This window comes from Tauraco erythrolophus, chromosome 3 (assembly GCF_009769465.1).
Source record: "Tauraco erythrolophus isolate bTauEry1 chromosome 3, bTauEry1.pri, whole genome shotgun sequence".
Lineage (NCBI taxonomy): Eukaryota > Metazoa > Chordata > Aves > Musophagiformes > Musophagidae > Tauraco > Tauraco erythrolophus.
Genome location: NC_141467.1, coordinates 3,510,729 through 3,526,485, shown reverse-complemented (window position 1 = coordinate 3,526,485; position 15,757 = coordinate 3,510,729). Strand labels below are relative to the sequence as shown.

Below are 15,757 nucleotides of genomic sequence, written 5' to 3'. Positions count from 1 at the left end.
GCCTACATCTTTTCTAGAGTATTTTGAGCATCCACATGCAAAGAAAAGTCTAAATATCTCCTAAATGAAAATAAATGATCTGGAAACCGTTACAGAAACCAAGACTTTGGTCATATTTGCCTTATTGTTCTAGTATTCTTGAAAGTGCTACCACACCAAAACAATCCCACAACAACTCATCAGAAATAACATAACAAAATCAGACAAAGAGAAAAGGTTCCTTTGACTGCAATTCTAATTGAATGAAAAGACTGACTGAATCTTTGTTTAAAATTCAAATACTGTGTTTAAATGGTTAGCTTTTTCCAACTGTATGTGTTGATTTAATAAAGTACATCATCTCTCCTCACAAGCTCTTGTTTCTCTGCAGCAGTAAATACTAAAATTACATCTGCCCAGGTTTAAAGAAAACCAAACAAACCCAACTTTGCTAGAGAATGGCAAGGCTAAGGCTGAATTCTGCTCTTGCATTTGACTTCACGGTGGTAACACAGCAGGCTTTCCAGAAGAATGCCTGGCCTGCCTGTCTTCTCCCTCTCCCACTCTCTGGCCAGCAGTGGAGCTGACGAGCATTTTCTGGCTGTAGTTTCCCTAACGGTACTGCCCGCACGCTACATTTTTCAGATGCTACCTTCTGTGCATGTGTGGTTCGGGTCATGTTAACTTCCAAATTCACCTCATCCTGTGCTGTAAAACGTAGGAAATTCTTCTTCGTAATTGTGCTCCAGAAAGCGAGACAGCTCGCTTCCAGGAGCAGAGGAAATCCACCAAAGGAAATATTGCTCCGAAGAAGGGGATGTGGAACAAACACGTCTGCTGAGGCTATTCCAGGCAGCGTTTTTACTAGTTTGTTCTTCAGGCTAAAAAACTTTTCAGTCTGCCTTCAGAAAAGGGTAAACATATGGATCAGAACAAAATGATATGAAAATAAAAAATGCTGTGATTTCCTTAAAGTAGACTAAATGGTTTCCTACTGCAGCCCTATTAATGAGTTTTTAGAAACTGCAGCAGACATTTGAGGCCAAGTCATGCAAAACCGCATCAGCTCGAAGGATCCCCTGGAGGGTCGTGTGAATATGGATTGCAAAATCTGGTTTGAAATGGGAAAGACTTCCCCTAGCTTTGATAAAATTTGGATCAGACCCTAATGTGCTCATGGAGGTATGCCTTTTATCTGGGGTTTCGGTTTAATTTACATTATATATGTGTGTATGTATGTGCTTGGAAACAAGGAAATCCTTCTCAAAATAATAATTTTGGTATAAAAACAATTGCCTTTTATTCAGTCCTAATTCAAGCCATTAGCTAGAAGTGAAGTGTTTTAATACCACCTAGTTTTAAGACGTAAAAGCCATATCATAAAACTTAGTTTCATTTTTATTATCGCTGTATAGGTAATAACTTTACATCCACTATCTTTATATCAAAAACTTCCTTTGAAACCCAGCCTATCTAGGATATTGGCTTTCCATTAAAAAAAAAAAAAAAAAAGGACTGGGAAGAACAGAATGAATTGCCATTGCCTACTGTATGTAGCTGCATTCTGCTTTTGAGCAGCTTGGGAGCAGTCTTTTAACTTTCTTGGACAAATGCTTTTTGTTAAAACAGTTTATCTAAAAAAATACTTTACCTAATTCCAGCCCTTCATTCAAAAACAAAAACACTCAGCTGCTGAATAGGCCAAAATAAGGTTAGAGGCAGGTTGCAAATCAGTAAAAGTGAGGTTATTCGCAGTGTTGGATTAGACACAGAGATAACACAAGTATTAAAAAAAGTATTTTTCCTTTAAAAATTCGCATGCTTTAACAATGATGCAGTAAAGGTATTATGGCATAATCTGTGAGAAAAAAAAAAAAAAGAAAAAAGAAGATTTAATATATATGATAATACAAATTCCCCAGCTGACTTAGGTTAAAAGATTTTGAATAGCTCCCCTGAAGAAGTTTGTGTATTTTTCAGAAATGCTACTTTGTAGTTAGATTTACTTGAAAACAGCATTATTTGTTGAAATATCTCCTAGGCATTTTTTAAAAGGTTCTCTTACAGAAGTTACTAGCTACAGAGATCAAATGAAACCATAATATTAACACCATATTACATCTAAATTCAAGGTTTGATTGCATTCCTCTTGGTCAAAGTTTCAACACTGAATGGAAATGATGACTGGAACAAAGCTATTCCTGATTAAAGGATTGTATTGCAGTCATGTTTCCTGTATTTTTCTACAAGTAGCTCATAATATGAAAACAATAAGGTAATTACAATAAAATAAGAATATTAAAAAAAGCTCCTCATGGAACAGAATGACTGCTTGTTTATATTATTCAAGTCTTTCACTGAAACCAGAGATGCATCTGTCAGGCTTCCAAAAGAAAAGAAAACCCACAAAAAACCACAACCAAAAAATCTCTGGCATGCCAATCATTAAAGTGCATTGATTTTTCAGTGTCAAGGCTTCACTTTCTGGAGGTAAAACCAGATCAGAAAGCAAAGAAAGAAGAGGTGAGGTTCCAGGGGAGAAAACTCAGATTTATTTTTTTTTTGGGGGGGGGGGGCGGGTGGGTGGGATGGGAGGGTGTCCTCGAAAAATAGCTGCTGCTGAAGGCAGACTGCCTTGTATCCCAGTTCCTGATGGAAAGGCACCTGATGAAATGACACCAGTTGATGTGTTGTATTCCTGCACATTTTTTCTGTGGTGCTGTGCTTTACATACTGACAGGAAGACAAAACCTTTTGACTCTGTGAAAACCCTGAGGATTTAGATACTGAGCTGAGAGTTTGCAACCCTGAAAACACTGATTAAGGCTTTCTGGTGTTTTTACAGTACTCAGATCATGAACATAAAATTATGGCTTTGCTTTTACTTATCCATTTTGGGAGGAACAAGCCCTTATTCTCCATGCAAATACAGTTAAGTGAATAATAATGACAAGTTTTACCTGCAAGCTAAGAGTCGGAAACAACATCCAGGTAAATATTTACAGGGCAGGAAGATGGAAAACAATCAAATTCTTTGTTGCCACTTAATACGAGAGTAAACTCTCCTACAGCTTTATATGCACCTCACTGTCGTAAGGCCGTTTCTCAGAGAAAAGAATGGGTTTATCTGACATGAGTTCTCCTGTTTTACCATTTCTGTAAATGAAGCTGCATAACTGTGTAGAAAATACCCCATTCTTACTAAATCTGATTTTATGATGATTCGGTTTTATTGCCCAAACACACACACACATGCAAATATATACAGACAAACAGAGAGAAATTTGTTATGCAATGTGGTAAGGCCTTTTTAAATTCAGTTTTAAAACCTCGAGACAAAAATGTAAAATATTTTAATGTAAAGATCACGTTTCCCAAGCTCTTGTTCTGAGTGTCGTCACGATTCCTATTTTGACTCGCGCGGTGATTGATCGGGTGCAATGTATCACCGTCTCATTCAATTAACTTTAACTGGAAATTCAAAGCCTCGAGACGATGTGAGAAAGAGGAGATAGCATGGCCTGAAAGAAAGCCAAGGCTTCCTTTATTACTACAGCTCAGCTGATTCCCTTTAAAACGTGCCTCCGCTGCAGCCAGCGCCGAGCGCCAGCTTTTGCTCCCTCTTACACCAGAATAAAAGCGAGATCAAGCCCTCAGTAAAACACCTGCGGTGGCACGGTGCCCAGCTCCGCTGGCTGCAGCAGAGACAAGGCTTCACCTCTAAAAATAAACAGACCTGATCTGAGCACACAACAGTTTTACGGCGCCTGAAAAGCGGCCAGGGTTACGTTCGCCATCAGCGCGACCCGCTTGGAAGATGATTTCTTACATCAGAGCTCCCACGAGCAAAGAGCACGGACCCAGCTCGGTGCAGGCTCTGGCTCGCGTGTTTTGTCTCGCACTCTTTTGCTTGAGAGGTTTTATCCGGAAGGATTTCAAGAGCCCAGGGGCCAAAGTTTCCTGCAAACCCTGCTCGTGTTTTATTTTCCTTATTTCCTTCTTAAAACTGTTGCCTTTCAGCTTTAACTTGCCCTGTTAAAAGAAAAATTAATAAACGTGGCCATTTAATTAGACAACGTTAGCTTACACCATTATATCTTGGTAATGTATATATCAAAATTTATCTTAGGAAATATAAACTTTTCTTTACTTTTGTACGCTTTCTGGGGCATTTTTTTCCCAGCAGTTTTTAATGAGGGTTCCCGTAGAGCATCTCAGTGGTAGCATCAGCCACACAGTGCACTCGGGTATCTGCTGCAGCTCATCGCTCAGCAAACAGCCTAGTTAAGGTGTTTGCTGCAAACAGACAGGGGATTGCAGGCAGTTCTTCTACCTACACCCGTGTCCCCCATTTGCTAGTGTCCTCCAGCACTTGCCACCAGGCCCTAGGACGTGGTGTCTTAACCCAGACGCGACTTTGGAGAGCAGTCTCCATGACTGCAGCCGAGCTATTCCCAGTGCACTTTTAAGAAAAGCAGTAAGACTTCACTAGATCGGAACTGTCAAGCCCATAAACGTGCACCTTGTTGGCGCAAAACTCGACGCACGGTTCAGCTAAGCTCGGGTCAAAGCCCCTGCAGGAGTCACAGCAATAAGCACTGCCTCTGGTGTGCACTGCTCGCAGTAAGTGCTTACAGAGATCCACGGGGCAGAGAGAACTGGTTCTACTTCTTTGCAAAGGGCAGTGTTTGTTGTAACATCTATAGTGACAGGGAAAAAAATCAGTATAATTACAAAGCAAGAGACTCCACTCTCCACAGTAAATATGAGGAGACTGAAGATAAAGCATGTCAATGAGCAAAGCCCAAGCCTAACGAGGAACACGGTAAACATCTTCAGGAATTTAAGAGGAGCTGTAATGTGTCGCTCAGTTTTCATTTTTTCTTTCCACTGTTCTTAGAAAAGCAAAGTTGTGGAGCAGTTAGGGTACCAAGGGAATAGAAGAATGCTAGTGAATTTGGTTCCTGATCTAAATTTGTTTTAATGCAGCATGAACAGACTGCTTTCCACTCTTGGGTCAGCAGTCTTTTGCAGAAAGACACTATTGTTTGCAAAGAACCACAGGAAAAGGCAAAAGGCAAAAGGCACCAATAGGCTGAAACTCACGTATAACTAAATGCCATTTAAAATAAGAGTCATAATGTTTTTTTCCCCTACCATGTTTTCCTATGCAAATCCCCTCCCTATTCAGAAAGCTCTGTTTTTACTAAAACCATGTTGAAGGGGAAGGGGAGGGGGAAGAACGACTTGAGGAGAGGGCTGGTTCTGCACGGTGCTGAGCCCCTGTGCATCTGATGGACCTCTGCAGGCTGCGAGTGCCAGGTATCTTTTTGAGCAAGGTCTTATCTTGGGACTCTGCTGAACTCCAGCAATAAGGCATCAACACGGTCGAGAAAAGCCGAGCCCAGCCTACGCTTTTCCACCAGGAACCATGGGCCTTAGAACAGCGGCTTTATCTTATCTCTTTGATAATCTTTAATTTGACCAGCTTCCAAAGAGTTAAGGCAAATGAACTCGGAGCAGCAATAAACATTAGGGCGATAATAACAGGAATGGAGCTCCTCTCCCACCTCCTCCTCCTCCTCCTCTTCCCCTCCCTCCCCTGCACCTTTTCCACTTCGCTGCTGCCTATCAGCCCGAAGAGAAGCTGAAGCCAGACCTTTCTCTCCATGACAGGGAGTGATAAGAGACTCGAAGAAAACAGCGAGCTGTCTGGTCTGCTCAGGAAGTCGGGGACGGGCGGTATTGTCCATCAGCAGGGCCACGCCGCGGCCGGAGGCTGGGAACAATGCTCCGCTCCGGGGAAACGGGCTCGCTCAGCGCCGGCTCTGGCAGCCCCACCGACAGACACCGCAGATAAAATGGCAAAGCCGGGGGAGCTGGCCCCCGGGTGCCTCGTCGCCGGATCCTAATGGCTGTGACGGAGGCGACGGCTCGGTGGATGGACGCGCGGCCGCAGCCCGCACGCGTTCCTGGCAGGAGAGCACGTGCTGACCTCAGCCGTGGTGCAGGCACCAGCGGAGCGGCAGGAGCGAGCATTAACTCGGGTCTATGAGTTGCCACGCGAAGCCTGAGAAAATGCCTTGGCCCCAGCGCTGTCCCTCGGGTCGGATAAAATTCCTCTCGAATTACAGCCCGATATCCCTGAAGCCAGTGCTGAATTTCACATGCTTTGGATCTGGAGCTGAGCTCGCCCATCAGCAGCCGTGCCGCACGGGCATCTTTGTAGCTCTGCACCAGGGCATCCCGCTGAGAGTAGGGGCCGTGGGTGCTTTTCAGGATGCCATGCGTGAGGCAGGCTGAAGGTGTTCCCCCAGCAGCAGGGAAAGCCCCGCTGCTGCAGACAGCAGAATTCCCACCGAGGGTGCTTCCCTCCCTCTGAAGCTTCCCCTGAGGCCCAATCCTGTGCTCCTAGGAAGACCTGGAGGGTTTTCCCCAGCTTGGATTGCAAATGTAATTGTAACCTCAGCTCACCGCTCTGCAAAATGCCAAAGTGGCTTCTGCACAGCAAGATCATTCCTAGTTTACAGGAATGCCTCTGCTGAAAAATCAAATCCAAATGCACACATCACAGCTAAAAATCTTTCGCATGTTTGCTAAAATGAAAACTAATACTTAAACGCTATATGTTACTATGAGCTTACATCAACTTAGTTACCAAACTAAGCTTTTCCAACTCTTCTAACAAAATAGCATTGCTCTTCGCAAATGCTGGATACAGGTGGTACTACTCCCACTGGCCGTCACTGCCCTGTAGGGCAGCGATAGGAAAAAATGTGTGAGCCAACCCTTGCATACCTGTGCATAAAGAGGTATCTCAATAACCTGGATTTTGCATTTTTTTCCATGGATTGGAAGCATTTGTGCGTTTTCTCTTTACAGGAGAGATTTTGGGGAGGTTGCATGCGAGCGTGTTTCTTCAGGCTCCCTAGCCTGACGGTAGAGAGAACACGTGTGTTGCCTTCATGTCACTAAAAATCAAGACTCTGTGAGAGATGAACCTCTTCCATATGGGTGGAGATCAACTGCAGTATAGGAAAAGAAGAGGTTCCTTCTCTTTTCACTGGTACCTCCACGTTCTGCTTTTGTACGCTATGAAATGTGTTTGCTTCTTGCTTCACCTCAGCCTGTTCTCTACTTTGACAACAGTTTTGGAGGGGAGAGTGAGATAATCACGTCTTCACTGTACGTGGTTTTATTGCCACACAGAGTATCTATTATTTAGGCAAGGGCATGGTACCTTTTAAAATGATTCCACTATGATTATTTTTCTCATTGCTCCCTCCTCTTCACATTTTCTGCAAACGTCAGGAAATCACCGTGAAGCTGTTTGGTTTCAGTGGGGTTTATTGTGCAGTAACGGCTGCGTTTCTTACTGGAAATGGAATATGGCCCCTAGGGTTAGCTGTCCTCACTGACTGACATGTCAAGATGAACAGGAAAACTGATAACCCCAGAAATCCATCCTGCAAGGCTACTTAGTTTTCTCTCTTCTTCCACTAAAAAATACTTCACTTATAACAACTTAAGTTGGAAATTTTAATAGGTTTAGTTATCATTGCTAGTCAAATACCAAACGAGAAGCAACAAATCCTTAAACATTAGGACAGTGATCTTGTATTCTACCTATAGATATTTATCTATCTGTCTCTAGAGCAGCAATTTAATGAATGCAGGTCTATGATTAGCAGGATGAATTCTTCATCTTGTATAGGATGCCTTGTTTGTGGTGATTTTACTACCCCTATGGACTTTTGCATCTCTGAAAAAATCAAGGCGTTTGTTATGTTAACGTCAAAAATGATTTTTTTTTTTTTTTTTTTGGAAGGGTGTGCTATTATATTTGCCCTAATAAAAATATCAATTTACTCAAAATGTCATTTTTCATCTGGGAAAATTTTAACCCACCTGGAATCAGCAATTGCTGTCTTTGCCCTGTGTTCAGTGCTCATCTCACTACCAGGTCGGGCAGGAGAGATGATGCTCCCTTCCTTACCTCTGATGTGGATTTAAGAACCTCTGTCCCCCTGAAGCCTGCAGTAAGACCCAGGGAGGTGGTTGAGTCCCCATCCCTGGATGTGTTTAAGAATAGGGTGGATGAACTACTTAGGGATATGGTTTAATGGGGATTAGGGACGGTTGGACTGGATGATCTCTAAGGTCTTTTCCAACCTAGAAATCTATGAAATCTATGAAGACTGAGGGGGAGAAGGACAGTGAGGGCATGGATACTTGTCTCTTCCTGTCTTCCTCCCCGATACGGATTAAGTAGTACACAAGAGATAGCATGGAGGATGGTTAGTCATTTCTCATTGTTTGAAAACCAGTTGTAAAATACTCCCTCCCTGCAGGACGGGGGATGAAGAGGGGAGATGCCACTTCTCCGGGTAAAGTGGCTACGAATCGCCTTTTATTGCTGGATGGCTTTTTAGAACCGGCCTGCCTCTACACGGTCATAAACCTGACCTAATTTATGGGATGCATCACCTTCCCCCCCAGCCCTCACTACATTCCCGTTTCTCACAAATCTCCCTGTCTGATTTGAAAAAACCCTTTTCAAGACACAATATAGGGAAAGAATTTAAGCTGTGAAAGGCTTAAAGGGAGCTCATGAGCTGAGGCTTTGTTACCCGAGGGGGAAAAAAAAAATCCATTTCAAACACAGTATATGGAGAGGACTCAGGATGGGATACCATGAGGCTCCTGTCTGCAAAAGTGAAGCTATCCTTGCCCAAACAGCTCGAGTTACAAAGTCAGCTATGGTCCACAAAAGGGTTAAAATAAATCAAGGTAGGATAACTTCTCATTCTGAGTACGTCCCAAATGTATTATCCAGTGCGCCTGACAGCGAAGGAAGTCCAAGCAGTGGCCTTTCACATGACATCATAAAAGCCTAATTTATCACCAGCCACCAAACATCTAGAAAATCATAACATCCTTTCAGGAAAACCATGTGCAAAATAATCAGATTTACTTTGATGAAAGCTTTAGTGCTCGAGTCCAAGTAGGACACTACAAAGAATAACCCTTTGCAGGTACTGGCATACCACAAAGCAGGTCACGTTCAATGCTTCAAACTCACACTTTGGCCATTAAAAGGCTCATGTGTTTCCTGCCCCTAAACAAACGTATTTCTATTCTGCACGTGTGTTCGACCAAGACTGCTTAAGATAAAACTCCAGGCAAGGTAGCCACCTGAATATTTCCTTTATGGATGAAAAACACGCTATTGCTGCAAATACAGGCACTGTGCTCCCCGGCCCCTTGTCTCACTGTCCCTTGCAAGTGTCTCAGGGACACGGGCTGAGCATTGCCCCAGCATCTCACAGCTTTGGAAAGGATGAAGCCCTCCCAGCGCACTCAGCATCACGGCTACCCGGAGCCGAGGGGTGCGTTCCACCTGACAACCTCCAAAACCCTTGACACTTCGCTCTGTCTACCCAAGGCTCTCACCGTTCTGGCTCTGCCACATCATCATTTTTTGGTGGCCAGTGTAACCTGACTGCCTCGATAGAAAAATACTGCTCAGCAAGCAGTGTATCTCCGTAAAATCAATTGGTTTCACGTTTGCAAATGAAATCAAACAAGTCCACTTTTTGTGTTGATGAGGTAGGCAAAACAGACTGCAAAGCAATTAATGAATGGCGACAAATATCAGCTACGTGGCTTTCAAGACCTTTTTTGCCTGCAATGTAAGTTGGTAGGTGTGTATTTAAAGACGCGCAGATTCCAATAGCCATTCGGTTCGCTGATCCCGCTCCTTAATAATCTGACCCTTAGGCTGCTGCTGGTCAATGGCCACAGGTTCTTCTGGTCTGACTGGAAAAATAACCGGATTTTCCACACCATTCTTGGTGGTTTGTTGTTGCATGTTCTCTGTTTTTGGTTAATAAAAATAACTTCCTACTACATTTCCTGCACAGGAAAGCCTGGAAAAAAAAATCATAGTTTTTCCTATTCTATCTTTCACTTTCTCTCAGAGCAGACATCCAAGCCACCACAAAATCTTCAAAGAAATCAATAAAATTAATGCAACTATTTTGTTTTCTTTTAAAGATCAGTATTTTGTTCTCTTTCATCCTTCCCTTTCCTTGGTACTTAATTTCTCTCACTTTCCTTGTTGTTTAAATCTTTCTCATGTTTTGGCTAATTTACTTTCCTGAAAAATCCCATTTATCTCTTTTTATTGTAAGACATTTTTCTTTCTGAATTTGATATCTCTCCCAATCTTTCTCTCTCACTCCACTCCTCCCACTTCTCTTTTGAGCATCATTCTCCTGTTCCTCACAAACACCCGCTTAAACCTGGCCTTACTTCCCCGTCTCTCGTTCACCCTGACACGGAGATTTTGTTCTCTTCTCCTCATTTCTGCTATAGTGATCTTCTCACTTGAATAGTTTTCCATTTTTCCCCCAGGTATTCTCTGTGTATCCTCACAGGCTCGTTCCTTTTTCTTTTCCAGTGATACTCCATCACAGTGCCAGCTTTCTCTTCACTCAGGTTCTGAATTTGGTGTAGAATAGTGCAGGGTTTGGGAGACAATTTATATTACAGCTAACATAGCAGAGGTTTGCTGCCAGGGCTGAAACTATGTTGAAATAGGTTAGTTTTAAAAAAGCAAAAAGATCTCCTAAAGCTTACAGCGCCAGTTTCAGTAGGGGTAAAAAGCAGATTCATTTACTGCTATTAGTGTTCACAGTAGTTGCCCATAAACTTTCATAAATTTGGCAGTGTGTTCACCATATATACTTGAAAAGTGTGCATAATATGCTCTGTTTCTTTCCAAAGCATCACCAAATGCAAAACCAGCTTCTCGAAATCTGTCCTCTCGGTGACCCTCTTCGCTTAAACACTTTCAATTAAACAAGAAAGGAATTTTTGATCTGTTACCAAAAAATTCTTCATTATTTCACCCTGCAGCAGTCGAATATGAAAGAGCATTACAGAAGGAAAACAGTTAGCATTTTCTAATGGTCCTGCCCTACTTAGCAAACCTCCTTTAGTTCCATAGTTAAAAAGCATGCAAATTACCCAGACACACAGAGAAATAGGGGCGGGCTCAGAATACTCCAATGCTTCCACCTAAATACCGTTTAAAATGTGAGATGCCTCATCCATCACTCGATTCCTTTACAAGGAAAGTGTCTCTTGAGACCATTCACACAGGAATTATTGCGAAGTTTTGATATGAAAGACAGAGTTGTTCCTCAGACAAGCCATCCTATTTTCCGTTCGCGTTTTGGCAGCACGGAGACGCCAGGTAAGGGTCCCATTATGCATTGCACAAACACAGAAATGGCAGCCTTTTCTCTGAAAATCTATCAAAGTCAAATACCACCTCCTGGAATATCCTGTTAGATTTCACTACAGCTCACATCTCTTTTCCAGTGCGGATCACCAACAAACCCCATGGCTCGGTTTACTTTGTTGGATGTGTTCCCATGTAACGGGCAATATGCATCAACACATAAAGCCACGGATGACAAAATTGTCATGTCTCTACTGAGAATCTAAGAAGCAGCTGAAGAAAGCTAGATAAGCATCTTGGCAGCTTCATTCCACTTGTAACTTGAGCAAGACTGCAACTAGAAGTAATACAATTTAGACAAAATGGAACTGTTTCACAGCAGCACTACAATGACGAGGAAGGACCACCAGAGAAGAAAGATATAGATTTTATATAGTTGAGCAATAGTAATGACATCACAGTGGCAAGAAAGCACTGTTATTCATGTTTTAGAAAGCTGGGAGGGCAGGATGATTTAGGGACTTGTCCAATCCCTTGGAATGAGAGGGAGGAGCAAGAAGAGAACCCGGGCTGCATCCCACCGCTTCCCTCTGATATATAGCTTGCTATAGATAAAACAGCCAAAGTATACACATCACAGTGCATCTGGCATAATTTGCCCTGAATAAGTCTTTGTTGTTGATTTGTAGTGAGCATCCCCCAGCAGCAAACTGCTCCAAGGATGAGTGGACACAGAGCACCTTGGTGCAGCAGGTGACTTATTTAACCACATATTTCTTGTTTGCCTAAAGTTTCACTCCTATTTCTGCCCCTGGATTTTCTTTTATAGCTTCATTCACATAAAAATCAAATGTTAACCCTAGTAATATTAAAAAATGATCATTGCTTGCGTGACTCTTCCCCCCCCGGCCCCTATTATTGACTGGGAAGTAACAGAACTCTAGAGTTTATTGGTTTGTCTTCTGTACTCTAAAGACTTAATTTTCATCTTTTCAAAGATTTTGTCTGCATGTACAAAGTCAGAGCAAAAACTTAACATGTCAAAAAGGTGAGATGTGCATAATCACAGGAGCCCAGAACTTTCTACTTTATGAAAACAAACAAAAAAGGATAATATAGTATTAATTACAGGACTGCAGAGGTTGGCAACACAGAATAAATAGAGATTTATTTCACTTTACTGTCGTTCAGGCAGAGATGAGCTCTGTCATTTGCAAGGAACATCCCTGCAGTGCACCGGTGCTGCAGCCTACAGTAGAATGCAGCCCTGATAAAATTTTCACTCCAAAAGTCATCAGACTTCATCAAAACTTGTTAGAAGTGCATGAGCCCACGCTTTCTTTAAAAAAAAAAAAAATTACAGAAGCATTCAAACTTATCACAAAAGCTGCTCAACACTTCATCAATTTTTGTTGAGGTATCCACAAATTATTAATTAAATCTCCACTTACTATTAGAAAAGTATCAGAAAAGACTTCACATTCTCATGACCTACTACTACCCATTCAGCAGCCCTACCCACAACATCTCACTGCAGTAGCACACAACTGAAGCATGAAACAACCAACAGCTTAAGTAACCAGAAAAACTCAAACCAAAATGACACTACAGCTTCTAAATGAGCTTCACAATACACTAGCACACGGTATAGGGCAGAACTGCTAATTTCTGTGGTCTTGAGGTTTGATTTTGAAAATATAGAGACTGAAATTGTTCACTGATATAAAAAAAAATAAAATCATGTTAACCTAGATGGGTTGTCTGGCAGTTTATACTAAAAAGACTCAAATAAACCAACTGTATCTTTTAAAACTAAACCAGTATATATTTTAATAGCATATACTGCAGTAAAGTCCCACGACCTTACTGTTCCACGCAGGCAGGCAACTAAGAGAGAGATCTGACTTTTCACAGCATCTTTTGGCATCATTTATATTTAAATACTAACAGCCAGGATCGTTTTCATCAACATGAAAAAGAAGTTCAGATCTAATCAAGAGGCAGCACTGTCTCCTGACACTGCCTGCTCTATGCTTGCTTGAGCACGTAGGCAGCAGCTGGCACCTCCACGGCTTGATCATTACTATTGCTCTTCCAATTATGCCTGTCACACAGGTTAGGAAAACATGAGTAATTAAACATAAACAGCGTCATAAAATAATAGTAAGAAAAAAATTAATAATCATCCAAAAGAGTGTTTGGGCACCTCCCTGAACTACCTTGGATTTCTGCCCCTTCTGCTCAGACAGTTTTCCTCTGTGTGCTTTTTAATTATTTCCTTCACGAGTCCTTTAAGGCAAAGAAGTTTGTAGAGCAGGGAAAGAAAAAAAAAAAACAACAGGTATTAGAACTGATGAGAACAGTGATATGCAAAAAAGAGAAATGCCAAGTAAGTATTCTCTGAACTACTGCAGCTGGTTTTGAATTGCTTATGGCAAAGACTCACGTCTCACCATGACGCTGCTCGTTCAAGATGTGTGTATTTTAAATGCAAAATTTCAGAAGCTGCCTGTTCCTTCCTCGAACCATGCACCCCAGTTGGTCACTGAGTACAGTATCTCTCTTCTGGCCCATTAGCTCATTATACCAAGTCCAGTATTTAAACAACATGTGAGTCAATGCAGAAATTCTGCAGTCCCACAGCCCCAGCTCTGCATGCCTCCTTTTGCTCAAATAGTCAACAACCAAACTCGTTCCTAGCTCAGGTCTCTTACAAAACCAGCGTAAAACAACACAGCAATAAAGACTGAGACTTTGGACCGTGTTATGAACAGTCCTAAGCAGGTCGTTGTGGCCTATTTTTGTGCACATGGTTACTGGAACTGAGCATGCAATTCTGGTAACTGCATACAAAAATGACCAGCTACATGAGTAACGGGACCTTTTGCCATCTGCAATTATTATTGTGTAGGAACTGCGTGAAATGTGTGATCCTTCCTGTTAGCAGACATGCAAATAGTAGGTAAAAAAGAGCTCAATTTTCAGCTGCGTTACATCCAGAATAGTTGTTCACGTATCCAACCAAAAGGTGCAACCAACTCTGCTCCTACTTGGTCCACGTTTTGAATGAGCATGAATTAGACAAAGTACAATGTAGGGAAGACTCGTGCCTTTCTACATAAGAAACAAACAAGTGCAGCAACATACATAATGTTTAACACATTCAAATCCACACGTTAAAAGCACATTTAGAGATGTTTCTTGTTCTCATTAGGTAATTTTTGCTCGGGTGTGTGCCTTAAGTTATGTATTTTCATACAAACTTCAGCACCTCTCTGAAATAAAGCTCTTCTTCCAAAAATCTAAGTGCTTCTCTTTCTATATTCAAGATTGAAATTGTTTGACTTACTGTGTCAGAGATGCTAACTAGTGTACTCAAAGTATGCCAACAATTCAATACACCTGCTCAAGCTATCTGACTGAGTGCTTTGGTGGGGAATTTCCATTTCTGGGGAGGAGGGACTTGCACGTTCTCATGCAAACTCCCACTGAAATCAACGGGAGCATGGCCAAGCAGTGACCGAGTGGGCTAAACACACTTTGTAATGTTCGTCATCGCTGCTGGTAGCATCCCACCAGGCTAAACTCACAAACTTGACAGTAGGAAGAAATGAACTGTCTGCACCTGCCATTATTCCTGCTCTCTATACATCTCCTTGATTTAGTCCTCTTTCTACTAAGTTGATGTAAAGATCACTAAACTCAACAGCAGACCCTCTCTTTGACTTCAGGGTTTGGTTTAACCACTTTTTTCTTGGCATCAACAAATAACATAGGATGGGTACCCAGCTCTGTTCGTCCTTGGACTGATTGTCCTCAGATGTTCTCTATATCTCCAATTCATGATTCTTTTTATCTTCCCTTTGATGTTTTTCTACTGCGCGTTTCTCCTTTTTCACCATTACCACCCTTCCCATCTCCTTAAAGGTTCCACCTCTTGTCTTCCTATTCTCCAGTCCAGTGCAATTCTCATCTTCTACTTTCCTAAGGCTTTTCTACCTTTCACACATATGAATATTTATACTTCAATTTTTGGTCACATCTCTGGAGAGGGTGTTCAGTTGGGTTGATTCCCTCTACTAATCAGCTCTCCAGCAGAGTTTGCTTGCCAGAACTGGGGCAACTTATACTCAAATTCATTTAAGATACAATAAACTCCATCTACTATTTACCAATGTGCCATATGTTGCCAAAAAAAAAAAAAAGAAAAAGGTATATGAAACCAGGAGGAGACCCTCTGGCTGGTTTATGGACCCAAAGTCTTTCTGGGAAGGTCACAAATCTCCAAGATATCTCTGTGCATTAAGTTTTGCACTTGGATTTCTAATTTAGCTGAAAGATGTGTAAAAACACATGCAGCCAGACAGCTCCTTGGCTATACATCTAAGGAAGCTCAAAGCATAAGTTATTACTTCCAAAGTCAATTGTAACTTACGCTCACTAAATTGGCTCCAGATCCACCCTTTTCAGACAGTAGTATAGGAATAATTTATTATTTTGGTGAAAAGCACCCATTTTAGCTAAACCACA

The 15,757-nt window shown here is 41.9% G+C and overlaps 1 protein-coding gene across 1 annotated transcript in view; it reads right to left on the bottom strand.

Annotated features, from left to right (window-relative positions):
* GMDS (GDP-mannose 4,6-dehydratase) overlaps window positions 1-15,757 on the bottom strand; it is a 423,906-nt gene that overhangs the window by 1,033 nt on the left and 407,116 nt on the right. The window lies entirely within an intron of this gene.